The sequence below is a fragment of the Sus scrofa genome, chromosome 4 (genome assembly GCF_000003025.6).
Source record: "Sus scrofa isolate TJ Tabasco breed Duroc chromosome 4, Sscrofa11.1, whole genome shotgun sequence".
NCBI classification, from domain to species: domain Eukaryota; kingdom Metazoa; phylum Chordata; class Mammalia; order Artiodactyla; family Suidae; genus Sus; species Sus scrofa.
Genome location: NC_010446.5, coordinates 12,488,841 through 12,504,633, shown reverse-complemented (window position 1 = coordinate 12,504,633; position 15,793 = coordinate 12,488,841).

The window sequence follows — 15,793 nt, the reverse complement described above, 5'->3', positions numbered from 1 at the left end:
ATCTGACCGTCCTGTCCTCTATTGGTCCCCCACTCCCTCCTTCACCACGGGCGAAGCCTGCTGCTTGGCACCTTCGAGATACCCAATACTTTTTGCTGACAAATAAAAGAAACCGCAGCTCCCATGCCACCTCTGAGAAGCCTGCCTCAACTTCTCCAGGCAGAGCTATTCACCAGAGCCCCTGACAAATTCTAGCTTCTCTCCTGTGTTCCTTCTCAATCTGTGCTCCAGTGTGGGTACCAATTTAGCATCACCTGAATCCTGCTCTTTCAGGGCTAGGTTCTCATCTGTGCCTCTCTCTCCTCCCCATCCATGCCTGACATCCTTTCCAAACAAAGCACTTGGCAATGGTTGTTAAAAGGGTGCATTTAGGAGTTCCCATCGTGGCGCAGTGGTTAACAAATCCAACTGGGAACCATGAGGTTGCGGGTTCGGTCCTGCCTTGCTCAGTGGGTTAACGATCCGGCGTGGCCGTGAGCTGTGTGTAGGTTGCAGATGCGCTCGGATCCCGCGTGCTGTGGCTCTGGCGCAGCCAGTGGCTACAGCTCCGATTCGACCCTAGCTGGAACCTCCATATGCGCGGAAGTGGCCCTAGAAATAGCAAAAAAATAATAATAATAAAAATAAATAAAAGGGTGCATTTGCATGTCTTTAGTTTGGCATGTTTCTGCACATGCCGCATTGGTGGTACCTTCTTCCCTTTCTCCTTCATCTCTTTATCTGCCATCACCCTCTGGATCCCAGCTGGAGCATCACTTCCCCCAAAGCGCCCTGACTGTCCTCTCAGACTTGGAGGAGTCCTATCTTTTAAACCCTCTGAGAGCATCATAGATCTCTGTTCCCAGTGCTCACCTCAGCAGAAACATTGCATTACAGGATTTTTTTTTTTTTAATGTTTTGCTTCTGAACGGAACTATAAGCCAGGGTGGAACCAGAGACCAGAGCCCTTGTCTGCTTTGTGCACTGTCATATTTCCAAAACTAACACAGTGCCTAGAGGGGACTATAGTGGTCAAATAAATGAATCAAGGTGGTGGGAGCATCTTCTAGTGGAAATGTCCAGGAGACCCTTGGACGACCAAGAGTGGGCATTCTGCCAGCTCCACTAAAATCATCTTTGTGCCCATCTCTTATCAGGTCCTCCAATGGGTCTGGCCCTGAGGTTATACGAGAAATATGATGCACTGCTTTTAAATCAGAATTTTAGGAGTTCCTGGTGTGGTTCAGCGGTGATGAACCTGCCTAGAATCCATGAAGATGCGGGGCCCATCCCTGGCCCCCCAGTCAGTGAGTTAAGGATCCGGGTTGCCATGAGCTGTGGTGTAGGTCGCAGACGCAGCTCAGATCTGGCATGGCTGTGGCTGTCGCGCAGGCCGGCAGCTGAAGCTCCTATTCAGCCTCTAGCTTGGGAACCTCCATATGCCACAGATGCCTAAAAAGAAAAAAAATCTGAATTATATCAGAGAAATATTCAATTGAAGAGTTTTCCCAACCGTATTGTCCACAAGTCCTTAAAACCTATGAAGAGGGAGTTCCCGTCGTGGCGCAGTGGTTAATGAATCCGACCAGGAACCATGAGGTTGCGGGTTCGATCCCTGCCCTTGCTCAGTGGGTTAACATCGGTGTTGCCGTGAGCTGTGGTGTAGGTCACAGATGCAGCTCGGATCCCGCGTTGTTGTGGCTCTGGTGTAGGCTGGTGGCTACAGCTCCGATTCGACCCCAAGCCTGGGAATCTCCATATGCCACAGGAGCAGCCCAAGAAATGGCAAAAAGACCAAAAAAAAAAAAAAAAAAAGAACTATGAAGAAAGGAGTATATCTGAGAATGCATGAAAGGGCCTCCATAAAATTCTAGGAAATATTATTTTATGATGACTTTTACTTGTTTTGTCCTCGTTTTTGTTTCTTGTACGCGTGCAAGGATGCAGAAGGGAGAAAGCAAAGGGATCTGATGATATTTTCCTGCTTTCTCCTAAAATGGTGTTCTGGCTCCGTTTTGACATCCAGAAGCAGAACGGGCCGGGTTCCCACCTAGACAGGGCCCTGGGCCAATCACTTCTCTTTGGGCCTGAGTTTCCTCACCTAAAAAAGGTGGATAAATAATACTTACCTCACTGGGAGTTTGGAGATTTAATTAACACTTGGGAAGCACTTTGAGATTACAGATGAAAGCGCCTGTTTAAGGAACTGTTATGTCCGCGCCTAAGAGTAGTTGGTCTCTGAGGAAATGCAATCAGAACGAGGAATGCAGAAGCCATAGTGGGCCCTTCACTGTCCCCTAAAGCCGGCATGCATGCCACCAGGTCCCTGTCCATGCTGTTTCCCTGCTTGCCATTCTCTCCCTCTCCTGCACATATGTCAGCCCTCCAGGAAGCATGCAGGTCCCATTTGCTCTGCAGTCTTTCCCTCATTCACTCATTCATTCATTCATTCATTCATTCAACAAGCCTTTGCTGAGTGCCAACTGTATCCCAGACTCTGTCCAAAGCATGGGGAATACTGTAAGCTAAATATTCTTGTCCTCATTTAAAAGAAGTGAAGACTGAGGCTCAGACAAGTTACATAAATCATTCCAGATCACATGGCGAGTTAGTGACTGAATCAGGATCAAACTCCCATTTCCAGGAGTTCCTGTTGGGGCACAGCGGAAACGGATCCGACTAGTATCCATGAGGATGCGGGTTCGATCCCTGGACTCGCTCAGTGGGTTAAGGATCCAACATTGCTGTGAGCTGTGGTACAGATCACAGACGAGGCTCAGATCTTGCATTGCTGTGGCTGTGGCATAGACTGGAGGCCACAGTTTCAATTCAGCCCCTAGCCTGGGAACTTCCATATGCTATGGGTGTGGCCCTAAAGAAAAAAAAAAAACCTTCCATTTCTCAGGCTCAAAAACCCTGGCATTTCATCTGCTTTAGACCACCTCCCACCACCAAGCAAGGTACATGGTCCAACAGGGAGAGAATTCTGACTCATCTGATCATAATTTGCAAGCTCAATACAAGCGAAGAGGTTCCATCTCGCACATGGGTTCTTCTTGAAATGCTTTCCATAGCTAAGTCCCTCTCAATGGTGTTGCCAAGGGTAACTTGAGGTTGGAGGGAGAAAGAAAAGCAAAGCACTTCATTCTAAGGGAAAAAAAAAAAAAAAAAAACGCTAAACAAAACAAAACTGTGCTCACTCTACAAGTGCCACTTCACAAGTTCCCCAGCCAATCCTCCCTCTGGTCAGATTGTCACCACTGAGTTCCTTTCAAGTGAAATCAGCAGAGACTGCATGCATACTCTCTTGCTGTTGATGCCAGTGAAGAAAATAGAGGCAAGTAGACAGTAATGAGGACTTTGAACAGAGAGAGGAGATGCCTGCCTGGTCTCTTCTTACTGCAAGACCTTGGGCAAATCAGTAAAATTCTCTGGGACTCAGTTTCCTCATCTGTAAAATGGGCCCAATGATGGAGATTGGTACCCTCCCAAGGCCACACACTAGTAGCTCAGAAAGTCACACAAAGGAGCCAGCCCTGGCGTCTAACGAGAAGCATTGTCCTCAAAAATGCCCACAGGGCTCTCTGTCCACCGTACTCAAGGATCTTATGTTCTGTGACTTTGCTCTGACACTTTTGCCGTAAGAGTATCAGACTACAGACGGCTTTGCCAAGGTGCTGTGGAATTGTGCCCATGAATTCCTCCTGACTTCCTTTCCGCTGAAGGGAGCTCCATGGACCTCGGGTGTTAAAACCATCGAGACAATTAATCATTGTCCTATAGTCACATGGGACTCAGCCTAACCAGGGGGCAGAGGACAAAGATTGGTGGTCCACTCACAGGAGAAGCTAAGTCTCCCCCAAACTCATAAAGAGCTCCCGAATGAGAGGCTGCAAATGGGGGCCATTTGGCCACTGAGAAGTTTGGCTTGGCCACCCTTTGAAAATCAGATTTTATATTTAAATGAAATTGTTTCTGACTTCGCTTGACACATTGGAAAGATCTGGCAAATCTGGGCCTGTATTCAGCCTGAGCCGAGGGGCCTGGGTTGTCCACTGCTCACTGGCCCCAACACCCCACCCACCCCAGGCACAGCAGGCCACAGTGCGAGCCATCTGCTTTGCCCGCTTGCATTATTAGCCTTGGCTTGGCAGGCATTTGTTTTCTATCCCTAAGTGAACAGTATCCAGGACTTAGAATGCATTGTTGCTTCTGCCCTAAAGACACTCACTACCCAATACTCTTTCTCTGCCACACTCTCTCCCTCCTCCTTAGGACTCTTACTCGTCCTTCAAGACAAGCTCATTTATCACCTCCTCCAGGAAGCCTTCCCTGATGGCCATCTCTACCCTGCCCAGACTGCGTTCCTGAGTGTTTCCATTATCTACTGCTGCATAACCAACAATAAATATGGGTTATCCCACGGTTTTAATGGATCGGGAATTTGGGAGCGGTTTTCCTGGATGGTTCTGGCTCAGGTCGCCTCTGAGACTGCAGTTATCTGAAGGCTTGACGGGAGCAATAGGATCTTCTTCCCAGGTGATTCATACACATAGTAGGCAAATAGGTACGGGTCGTCGCTAGGAGGTGTCAATTCCTCACCACACAGGACTTTCTAATGGGCTGCTTGAGTGTCCTTATACCATGGCAGCTGGCTTTTCCTAGAGAGAGTGATCCCCCCCAAAAGAGAAGAAGCTGCAAAGTTTTGTCTGATCTCCCCTTGTAAGTCATGCACCACCATTTCTACAATATCTTTTTGCTGCACAGATCAGCCCTACTCATGGCAGTGGGGACCAGTTACATAGGGCATAAAATATGAGGATCACTAGGGGTCAGTTTTCATGGAGACTGGACATCTCTCTGAGTTCCAGTTGGCCTCCTACTCTGTCCTAGCACTTTTCCTAATGTATTAAAGTTCTTGCCTTCTAGATCTCTCCCAGGAAAACTATAGGGTACTAAGGGGCTGTCTCTTTGATCCTGACATTCCCAGTGCAAATAGTAACCACAAGCTCCCTCAGGAGACGAGTCTGTCTTATTTCTTGATAAAACTCTAACGCCTAGAATGCAGCTGGCGCTCAAAAAATCATCATTGATGTAAACAAATGAACGAACCAACTAATTTACTGGTACCCCCTGGACTAGATATTAGAAAATGTGCCACTTTATTTTTTATTACGCTATAGTTGGTTTATAATGTTGTGTCAATTTCTGCTGTACAGCCTAGTGACCAGTATATGTATATGTGCGTGTATGAATTCTTGTTTCTTATACCATCTTCCCTTATGTTCTACCCCAAGAGATTGGATATAGTTCCCTGCACTATAGAGCAGGACCTCATTGCTTATCTTTAAATGTAATAGTTTGCATCTACTAACCCCAAACTCCCTGTCCATCCTGCTTCCTCCCTCTCCCCTTTGGCAACCACAAGTCTGTTCTCTGTCTGTGGTCTGGTTCTGTTTAGCAGCTATGTTCATTTGTGCCATATTTTAGATTCCACCTGTAAGTGATATCACATAGTATTTGTCTTTCTCTCTGATTTACTTCACTCAGTATGAGACCCTCTAGTTCCATCCGTGTTGCTGCAGATGGCATTATTTTGTCCTTTTTATGGCTGAGTAGTATTCCATTGTGTATATGTACCATATCTTTTTAATCCATTAATCCATTGATCAACATTACAGTGTTTCCATGTCTTGGCTGTTGTGAAAAGTGCTGCAGTAAACATAGGGGTGCATTTCTTTTTGAATGAAATTGTTTTTAATTAATTAATTTTTTTTGGTCTTTTTGCCATTTCTTGGGACGCTCCCACAGCATATGGAGGTTCTCAGGCTAGGGGTCTAATTGGAGCTGTAGCTGCCAGCCTACGCTAGAGCCACAGCAACGCGGGATCCAAGCCGTGTCTGTGACCTGCACCACAGCTCACAGCAATGCTGGATCATTAACCCACTGAGCAAGGGCAGGGATCGAACCCGCAACCTCATGGTTCCTAGTCGGATTCGTTAACCACTGAGCCACAATGGGAACTCCTGAATGAAATTTTTGTCCATATATATATGCCCAGGAGTAGGATTGCTGTATCTCATGGTAGTTCTATATTTAGCCTTTGAAGGAACTTCCATACTATTTTCCATAGTGGTTGTACCAATTTACATTCCCACAACAGTGAAGGAGGGTTCCCTTTTCTCCACACCCTCTCCAGCATTTGTAATTTGTAGACTTGTTAAGGGTGACTATTCTGACCAGTGTGAGGTGGCACCTCATTGTAGTTTTGATTTGCATTTCTCTAATGATTGAGCATTTTTTTCATGTGCCTACTGAGTAAATGTGCCATATTATTTTAAATCATAAATTAATAAGATTCCAGATTCTCTTTCGGCTTACAAAGAAGGTTCTAGAGATGCTCAGAGCTGGATCAACCCATGAGATTTTGTTCAGGACACAAAATGAGACCATGGGCCAGAGGCCTAGCTCTGTGCTCAGCATGCAGTGGGCACCCTTTCCCCCACCTGTCACCTCTTAAATAGGGACTTCCCTCCACCCAACTGTAGGGGTCCCCATCATTCCTACAGCGTGACACCCAAGTGCATGAACTTGCAGAGGAAGACCCGGGGTCAATCCCAACTTCCCTCCTCATGAGCTAGAAGAGCTTCAGCAAATTACTGAGCCTCTCTGTACCTCAAGTCTCTTATCTGTAAAATGGGAGTTGAAACAGATGACTTTTCCCATGTTTGTGGTGAGAGACTGAATGAAACATGAGCTCATGGGTGTGCCTGGCACAATTATAAGAAACATATAATAAATGTTAAAGATTACCATTATTCAGCACTTACCCTGAAAGGCTACAATGGATTATATTAAAAATGTCCAAAAGATAAATTTAATAAACAAATAGCGTTTTTAATGTTCCCATTAGTATGGATTAGAGGAGTAAATCTATTCTAATTCCTGCTGTCTGAGTAATAGGCCAGCCAGGGTTCCTCAAATATAAAATCACTTCAACTGCCTTGTATTTGAAGGGGGGTAGGGGGAGACATCAATGCATTTTTGTTTTCTTCTCATCCTTTTCTTATTTATATGCCCAAAGAAGGTTACTGTGCAAAACACCATTGTGGACCCATAAATAATGACCAGCTCCTTCGTGAAGTCATCGTCAGTAGAGAAAAGTTCTAAGTGGATTTCTTTTGTCTGAATCTTTTTCTGCCCCAAGTCTGACCCTCAGCGTTAATATAGGCAGCCTGGCTGGCATATAAAAGGCCCAGCTGACCCGCTGACCCACTTTGCAGAGACAGCGCCATGTAGAAGCAGCGGCTGTCAAGAAACCTTCTGGCCACAGGAGCCAAAAGATGCTCCCTTATTCACGCTAACTAATCCTTGAGCCCCTGCCTGAACACATGCTCGTAAGCTGTGCTGACACCCAGCTCTGTCCAGGGCTGCCTTCACTCTTGTGTCTGTTGAGCAAAGAGTAACCAAGACTTTTTTCTAATGTTCCCACTAGAAGTGATTGACATTATGCTTCACGATCTGGTGAAAAAGCCCACCTGAGGGGGCTCTGGGGTCCAGCTCTTCCTGGTAACAGAAGAGATACGCTCTGTGAAGCCATTGTCCATCCCTTCTTCTTTCTTTGCCCTTGTCTGCTGTGCTAGTCCTGCTGAGTAGGACAGAAAGGCAAAGCAATCCCCCCGAGTCCTGTTCTACCCCACAGGGAAGCGAAAAGGAAGCAACAGGGAATGTGGGCCGCACCCTGAGGGTCACCCTAAAAATAGCATCTCAAGCCTATGTGTCTTTTGGAATTAGGTTGTCACATCATCATCATGTGTTGAGAACAGCTACATTTCAGAACCTTTACACCCATTCATTCCTTCATTTAATTTTCACATTGATCCTGTAAGATAAGCACTAGAACCACTGTTTGCCGGGGAGGACACAGCATCCTCTAGTTGGAGGCAGTGCTTGGGTCCACACCTGGCTCTCTCCAAAGAGAGCTGGCTGCTACCAACTGGTGCTATAGACCTGGGGGTTTGAAATCTGTTTGTCTCTACCTAAAATTGCTCATAAAATTTGGTTGAATCCATTGACTTTCTGAACAGTCTTCCTCCCAGTTGACAGTTAATTCCTTAAATATTTTCCCTACCTTAAAACGATGACAGGTTCATTAAGCTATGAGACAGTATCTGCTCATTAATGCGTGCTAAATTGCCATGCAATTTCTATAGAATTAAATTACATATTCAACGAATAAGCAAATAATTCATCAAGACTAATGTGACTTCCATGAACACCGAAGTAAGATTTGGGCCATTTACTTATCGAATGCTGATTTTTAAAACCTCACAATGAAATAATAAATAAGTCATCAACTCAAAAGTGTAATTTGGTATCTGGGCGCAATCAGAAAAATATTCAGAGTACCAGGGACCCTTACTGGTTTCCAAATAAGGTGGCACTCAGAAGTAAGAGACCGTCCATTTCCATTTAGCTGTGTGATTGCAGGTTAAGGCAGTACAACTAGAGCACACACCCACACAAACCCACATACACACGTAACCAAGCATAGGAACCATGCTACCTGCTGGGAACCATATGAAAGGGCAGTAAAAATAATGAAATTAAATTTGGTATTTGATGGGATCTGCCTGACCCTGAGCCTCAGCAGCCTGAGACGTGGCATAGGATCACTGCCCTGCCCTAGGCTTCTCACAGTGTGGTCCCTGGACCAGCACCTTCAGCATCACCTGGGAACTTATTAGAGATGCTCATCTCAGGCCCCACCCCAGACCTTGTGACTCAGAAGCTCTGGGGGTGGGGTGACTCCTCCAGGTGATTCTGATACAGCAAATGTTTGAACCACTAGCTTAGCTGTATAAAATACCCAAAGAGATGGGATTTTCCCTTATGTAGACTCGGGTTTGAATCCTGATGGCTAAATACCAGGGTGTGAACCCTAGGCCAGGTCTTTAGCTTTGCTTTTATCATTTTTTTAAAGGTTAAAATAGGAAGGTGACCTCCTTCCTCAAACTGCTGGTGGTTTCCTGGAGGTGACAGGGGCAGGGCTGGCACAGGGACTGTCCTAAGGTTAGCTGCCTTCTCCCTTGTACTGGATTGTCTAGTGAAGATGAAACATCACCCCTCTCCTACATTTACCTCCTCATCGCACAGAGGAAGCCGAGCTCATTTCCCAGAATGCCTTCCCCTGTCTGGTTCCCCAGCAGAGGGACCAGGGAGGGAGCTTGGGCTCATCCGGAAGGCGCAGGGAACAAGGGGTGGCAGGAGCAGCCAGGCCTGTGAGATTGGCGGCAGATCTCCAAAGGGTTCCCCAGAACCACTCGCTTTCCTGCCTTAGTCTGAGAACTTTTTTTTTGGTCTTTTTGCTATTCTTGGGCCACTCCCGCGGCATATGGAGGTTCCCAGGCTAGGGGTCCAATCGGAGCTGTAGCCACCGACCTACGCCAGAGCCACAGCAACGCGGGATCCGAGCCGTGTCTGCAACCTACACCACAGCTCACGGCAACGCCGGATCGTCAACCCACTGAGCAAAGGCAGGGACCGAACCCGCAACCTCATGGTTCCTAGTTGGATTCGTTAACCACTGCGCCACGACGGGAACTCCCTGTCTGAGAACTTTTGCTGGTAGCTTCCCAGACGTGCTGGAGGATAAGAGCTCAGGAGAATCTGTTCGGCTGCTTCAGGCTAAGATCAGCCCTGGTGATTTCTCTCATCTTCCCTCCTCCTGCCCCTGGTTCCTTTTAGTAAAACCCTCTTTCCCTGCAATCAACAGAGTAGCTTTCTTGCTACCAGCCAAACCCTGACTTACATCTATTTACCTCCCTTACCGAGAAAAATCTTCTTCCCATGAGAAACAGAAGGAGTTTCCTTCCTCCAGAAGCGGGTGGCTCTCCCGGAAATCTAAAGGCACCCCACCTACGCGTGCTGCCCCCTATAGGCGGACTTTTCTTCCAAGAATCCGGTATGTTCTCTGGTATGTTACACTCATATTTCTGGCCTATTGGGGGTATTTTAAATAACTGCTTCAAAGATTTTCTACACTTCTGAGTGTGATTTCACATCATTGCAAGCCCCTGGCCCCCATGGAAACCAATCATCATTCTTTATGCAAATCAGTGGGGAAATATGATTCAATGAACAGAAACTTGCTTAACGGTCATCAGGCAATGGCTTGTTTTTTTATTTTAATTTGACTTTGAATGTCTTTATAATGTCATATAAGCCATTTTTCTCCCCTCTTCCAGAAAACGATTCTAAATATAAAAGGCAAAATAATAATGAAACCTCCAATAGGTGAAGCATAGACAGTACTTCAAAGCTCCGTGATGTTTTATCTCCAGTTGTCAGAGACTCTCAGACTCATACAGAGGAAGAGACTGAGGCACAGAGAAGGCCTGAATGTTATATCAGATCACATAGATTGTGAGAAGAAGAACCTAGTACTTTAGTTCCCTGAATGCCCAAAAAAATCCCAGATCCTCCTTGTTGGTTGGAAATAAGTCTGTGATCAGATGCTAAATAAATTATCCCGTCCTTAGTAATAAATTCCTTATGAGCAGAATTAGGTCAAGACTGCAAAAGTCTCTCTCTCAGAAGAGACTTTTTGGAATCCTACACATGCAGATCTGAACACGGATTTGAGTTCTTTGGCTCAAAGTTTTCTCCCAGAACGTGGGCAGGTTTCCAGACTTCTGTTTTCTAATGAATATTCCTACTGTTTTGGACTTCTTGGTTTTCCAAGGCCGTCACTATCCAGTCTGGCTGTGGTGGGGCTGTCATTACACTAAATCAATTAAGCTCTGCCATGCAGAATTTTTCCCCAAAGCAATGCACTGAGCTGGTATCATTGAGAATATAGCAGCCGGGAGTGTCCTAACCAAGACATTGGTCCCACTGAGTTTCACGATGGACACAGAAAATTTATGGAGGTGAATATGGAAGTTGTGGACTATTCTAAAATGAGGTCTTTTAAGCAAGACACAAAGGATAATCAAAATAAGTGGCAAAGACCTGCACACAACTTATTCAAATCGCTCATATGAAGTTGAGTCTATGAAAAGGATCCGTGCCACCCAGAAAATGACAGCTTTTCTCTACTAGGATGAGTTGGTCCCTCCAGGTCACCCTCTGGATCAGGAGCTAAAATGATCCCAGAGTCTCTCTCCCTGGTCCATAGGAATTACGGAAACTGACAGAGGATACTGGAAGATTTCTTTCAAGAGGGCAATTCCTCCATCCAAAGGGGGGTTTGTTTAACTGTATTAGTTACTCTTTGCTGCATAAAAACCACCCCCAAAGCTTAGGGCTCAACATATTAGTAACCATTGGTGATTGCTCATGGTTCCGTGCATGAGGATTCGGGAGCAGCCTGGCTGGTCAGCTCAGGCTCAGGCTTCCCTGAGGTTACAGTCCAATTTCATCTAGGGCTCCATCATCCAGAGCCTCCACCGGAGCCAGAGGCTCCGCTCCAAGGAAGCTCAGTTGGTCTTTTCTGTGAGGTCATCGCCATAGGACATCTTGAGGGTCCTGACAGCGTGTCAGCTGGCTTCCTCTGGAGAGAGAAGATCGAGGGATCCAAGCCACAGACCTACCCTCGGAAGTCATACCTACCACTTCTGCAATATACTATTGGTCACAAAAGTCAGCCCTAATTCCCTACCAGAGAGCATGAAGAACGAGCTTGAGGAGTTCCCGTCGTGGCGCAGTGGTTAACGAATCCGACTAGGAACCATGAGGTTGCGAGTTCGGTCCCCGCCCTTGCTCAGTGGGTTAAGGATCCGGCATTGCCGTGAGCTGTGGTGTAGGTCGCAGACGCGGTTCGGATCCCACGTTGGTGTGGCTCTGGTGTAGGCTGGCAGCTACAGCTCCGATTGGATCCCTAGCCTGGGAACCTCCATGTGCCGCGGGAGCGGCCAAAGAAATGGCAAAAAGACAAAAAAAAAAAAAAAAGAGCTTGGATCTTGAGAGCCATCTTGAGGGCTGGCTAGCATAAATATTCAGCACACTGTGTGTGACTTATGCTGAGAAATCTAAAAGGGAAAAGGCTGACTGAAGCACTTGAGTCAGCAAGTGTGGCGCAAAGGATGTGGGTTTCCCATGGACCAGATGTGGACCTCTCTGTGAAAAAGCCCTGCTGTGGAGTCATCTTAGACTAGAAACATGGTGAACGTAATGGGCTAGCAATAGGGCTGGCTTCAGGCACAGCTCTCAGCAGGGCCTCCCACACTTGAGGTTAATGCTCAGCTATTGTCATCTTGAAGTTCTTAATACTTTTTGAGCAAGGAGCCTGACCTTTTCGTTTTGCACTGGGCCCCAGAAATCATGCTGCTGGGCCTGGCCGGAGGCTAAGGAAGAAGGTAATCACCCATGGAAGTAAAGACGAGATTGCTCTGCCCAGGAAGTGTGGATGAGAGATGCAGTGATAGGTTCTCTGAAGAACCCATGAGAGCACTTCCGAAAGAGTCAGCTTTAAACCACTGAGAAATCTGAAAAAGTGTCGAATTGCTAGATTTCTGCTTTAGCCTGGAGTCCTCAAAAAAGAAAAAAAAAAAATAGCCACATAGCTTAGGACAAGTTCTTACAAGCAAAGAGTCTGTTTGAGGCACTGACCACTAGATACAGGACTACGAGTCCAGGAAGCACACACCAGGGGTGGTAGGAGGGGCAGCTGGTCCATGGGTACTTCACTGAGTTCATTTCTCTGTGCCAACCAGGGCTCTGTCTCACTGGGAGCGTTTGTAGGACGCTCTTCAGGATCAACCTGAGCAATGGGGAAGGGGAACATTGGTCCCCTTGGTGCCACCCACTGGTCAGGTGTTGCCCCATGGAGTTATCATCCCCTGTGTGCACATCAGAAAGTCTGAGCAGGTTCCAGTGGCATCCTGCCGAGGGACAGCCAGGAAACCATGGTGCACAAAGCCAAGAATAAGCTTGTGTTTTCGAGTTGCTTCTGCTTGCAACCAATTGTTGAAACAAGAGATGGAGTAAACCATCGAGCCGAGAAGAGGTAGGGGGCCCATGCAGCAGCACCACCTCCTTGCCAGCGTCAGCAGAGTGAGAACCTTCCTGCCCCGTCCTGCTGCCTGCCTGAACTTCTAGGCCAGAGGGTTCAGAAGCCCTGGGTGGCAAGATGGGGAGGGAAGAACCAGCGATGGATTGGAGAAGCCATCTCTCCACCCCTTCCCCTAAGGCAAGCTTCCCTCCTGAGCTAGAAGAAGGCCAAGGCCTCTACTGTAGTCAACTTAAATGATATTGGGTGGGACATTTTAACTCCTCCATCAAGATGTGGGTTGGAGATAAAGTAAAGAGGGACCAGGAGAGTCCCAGGGGCGCCTGTGTGTTTTTCTAGGGCCATGAGTGTTAATAGGCCCCCAGAGTGGACTTAAAGGGATGGGGCAATGGACCAACTAAAGCCCCTTTATGATCAACCCCCAACAAGTCATGCTTGCTCATCCTAACAGAATATATTTGAAATATCCACTTTGTACTTGGGTGGAACAACAAGACAATGCTAAGGAGGCAGGAAATGTGCTGTATGGGAGTCCCCTCTATATCACTGAAAAGGAAGCCAGAACCCGTGCCCCCTTCACAAGTTTTGGCTTTTCCATAGGCTGATTATTCTGCCTAAAATCTCCTCCATCATCCATTTCACCTCCCCCCATCATGTGTCTGCTCAGGGGTCTCTTTCTGACCATGAGGGGAGACATATGTTTTTGTGGCTGCTATTGTTGTTATATCATATTTTTCTGCCTATAGCAAAAATATCCAAGGAAATTTAAAACTTAGAGCAAAAAATGACAAATTAAAAAGCTCTGAAGAGGAAAGAGAGAAACTTCAGAAAGGATAGGAGAGTCCTTGTCGTGGCTCAGTGGTTAAGAACCTGGCTAGTATCCATGAATATGCAGGTTTGATTCCTGGCCTTGCTCAGTGGGTTAAGGATCTGGCGCTGCTTCAAGCTGTGGCATAGGTTGTAGATGTGGCTCAGATCCAGTGTTGCTGTGATGGTGGCATAAGCCTGCAGCTGCAGCTCCAATTCAACCTTTAGCCCAGAAACTTCCATCTGCTGCAGGTGCAGCTGTAAGAAAAAAAAATTATAGAAAGGATAGGAAATTACAACAGAACTGAGAATGACTATCTGTATCTCTGTGTGTGCCTTCAGCTATGACAGGTGTCACAGCTGAGTCAAAAAATTTGTTTCAAATCTCACCAGCAGCTGATCTGAAGAGGGGCACCTGATTCTGTCCCAGACAAGGCAAAACTGAACAATTTCTCAGGGAAAAGAGATTCATTCCTGATGCTGAGGCCAGTGAGACCATCGGTCCCCTCAAGTTCTCCTAAAAAGGACACACAATGTCCATGTGTTAAGTAAGATTCTCCACAGCATCTTTTCATTGACACTTTTTCATAAGGTCCCTCCACCTGTGACAAAATTTTCACAACCAGAAAAGCATCCCCAAGAGCCAAGTTGGTCACCACCTCCAGGCCCCTTGAGAACACTTTCCATTTCCTGTTGTAATCATTCCTACATGTGTTTTTCTCCTTTTAGTTTGTGAGTATCTTGAGAGCTAAACACCATGTCATGCACATCCCTGTGCCACCACTGGCAAACATTTTTCTGGGTATCTGTACCAGGAACTCATATATTATTTTCTGCCTGAGTGGGAAAAGTACAGATTCATGCTGTTATACTATGCATGGCACTATTCAGGGCAGGAGACAAATGTATAGGTATCACTGAGTCTGGGGCTCTTGAGAAATAGAAATCATATAGTAACCAGATCAGCTGGCCTCTAAGATGCAAGAAGCCAGGAGGGCTGGAAGGGGATCAGAACACAAAGTGGCTGCAAAATTAACTTGTGCCACTGCCCATGTTGGTTGTGTATTTCTCCTTGCCATTTTCCCACAGAGATGAGTAATAAAAATTTTTTTTGAAATAAAAATATCCTCTGTGTTGGTCTTGAGGCAACAAAGAAGGGAAAACTATCCTGCAGTGTGCATCCTGCTTCATATTGAGTGGATCTGCCCACCCAGCATTTAAGATATATGGTAGGTACAAGACAATGGTATCTGATCTCCATTCCACTAACAGTGATTAACTGAGTCCCACTATATTTGGTACGAGAGATAAAATTATGGACAAGACACAGCCTCTGTGCCCAAAGACTATTTATCTATTTGATTCTTTTTAACAATGAGCTGGGTTTCTTCAAATCCTAGTTTTCTCTTTTGTTTAAAAAAAAATGCTATTTATGGCATACCTAAGTCAAAACGCACACCAAGACCTATCACACTGCTTACTCTCTCACCAAGAAGACACTTCAGGAGTGAAAAACCAGAGATGGCATGAATCCTCAGAGGAGGGGGACCAGCCTACCCTGCAGGTTTTTGAACCCTTACTTTGTGGTTTCCTGCTCAAACTTTGTATTTTCCAGCAGCTCTATGGATAAGCCTTCCATGCCTCATCTTCTAGGGGATTCATGAGATAGAGAATGAAAGAACTAAGAACAAGTTACAACAGATTTCTCCTACTCAACTTCAGCTATAGGAAAAAAAAAAAATCCCTTGCTCCCCTCACTCAGATGGAACAGAATCCCCTTCCAAGATGTCACAGTGCCACTTCCTTACTCACCAGGAGTCCAAAGGTGAGGTGCAGTTTGGGGGGAGAAAGTTGGCACAGGTACCCGTCTCAACACAAACATGTTTTACTAAACATATACTCAGCAGAACCCCAAATCAAATCTAAACATGCTTTAAAAAAATTACTGGACTAGTTTAAAATATTCTGAAACCAAAGCAACTACGGCTTCCAGAA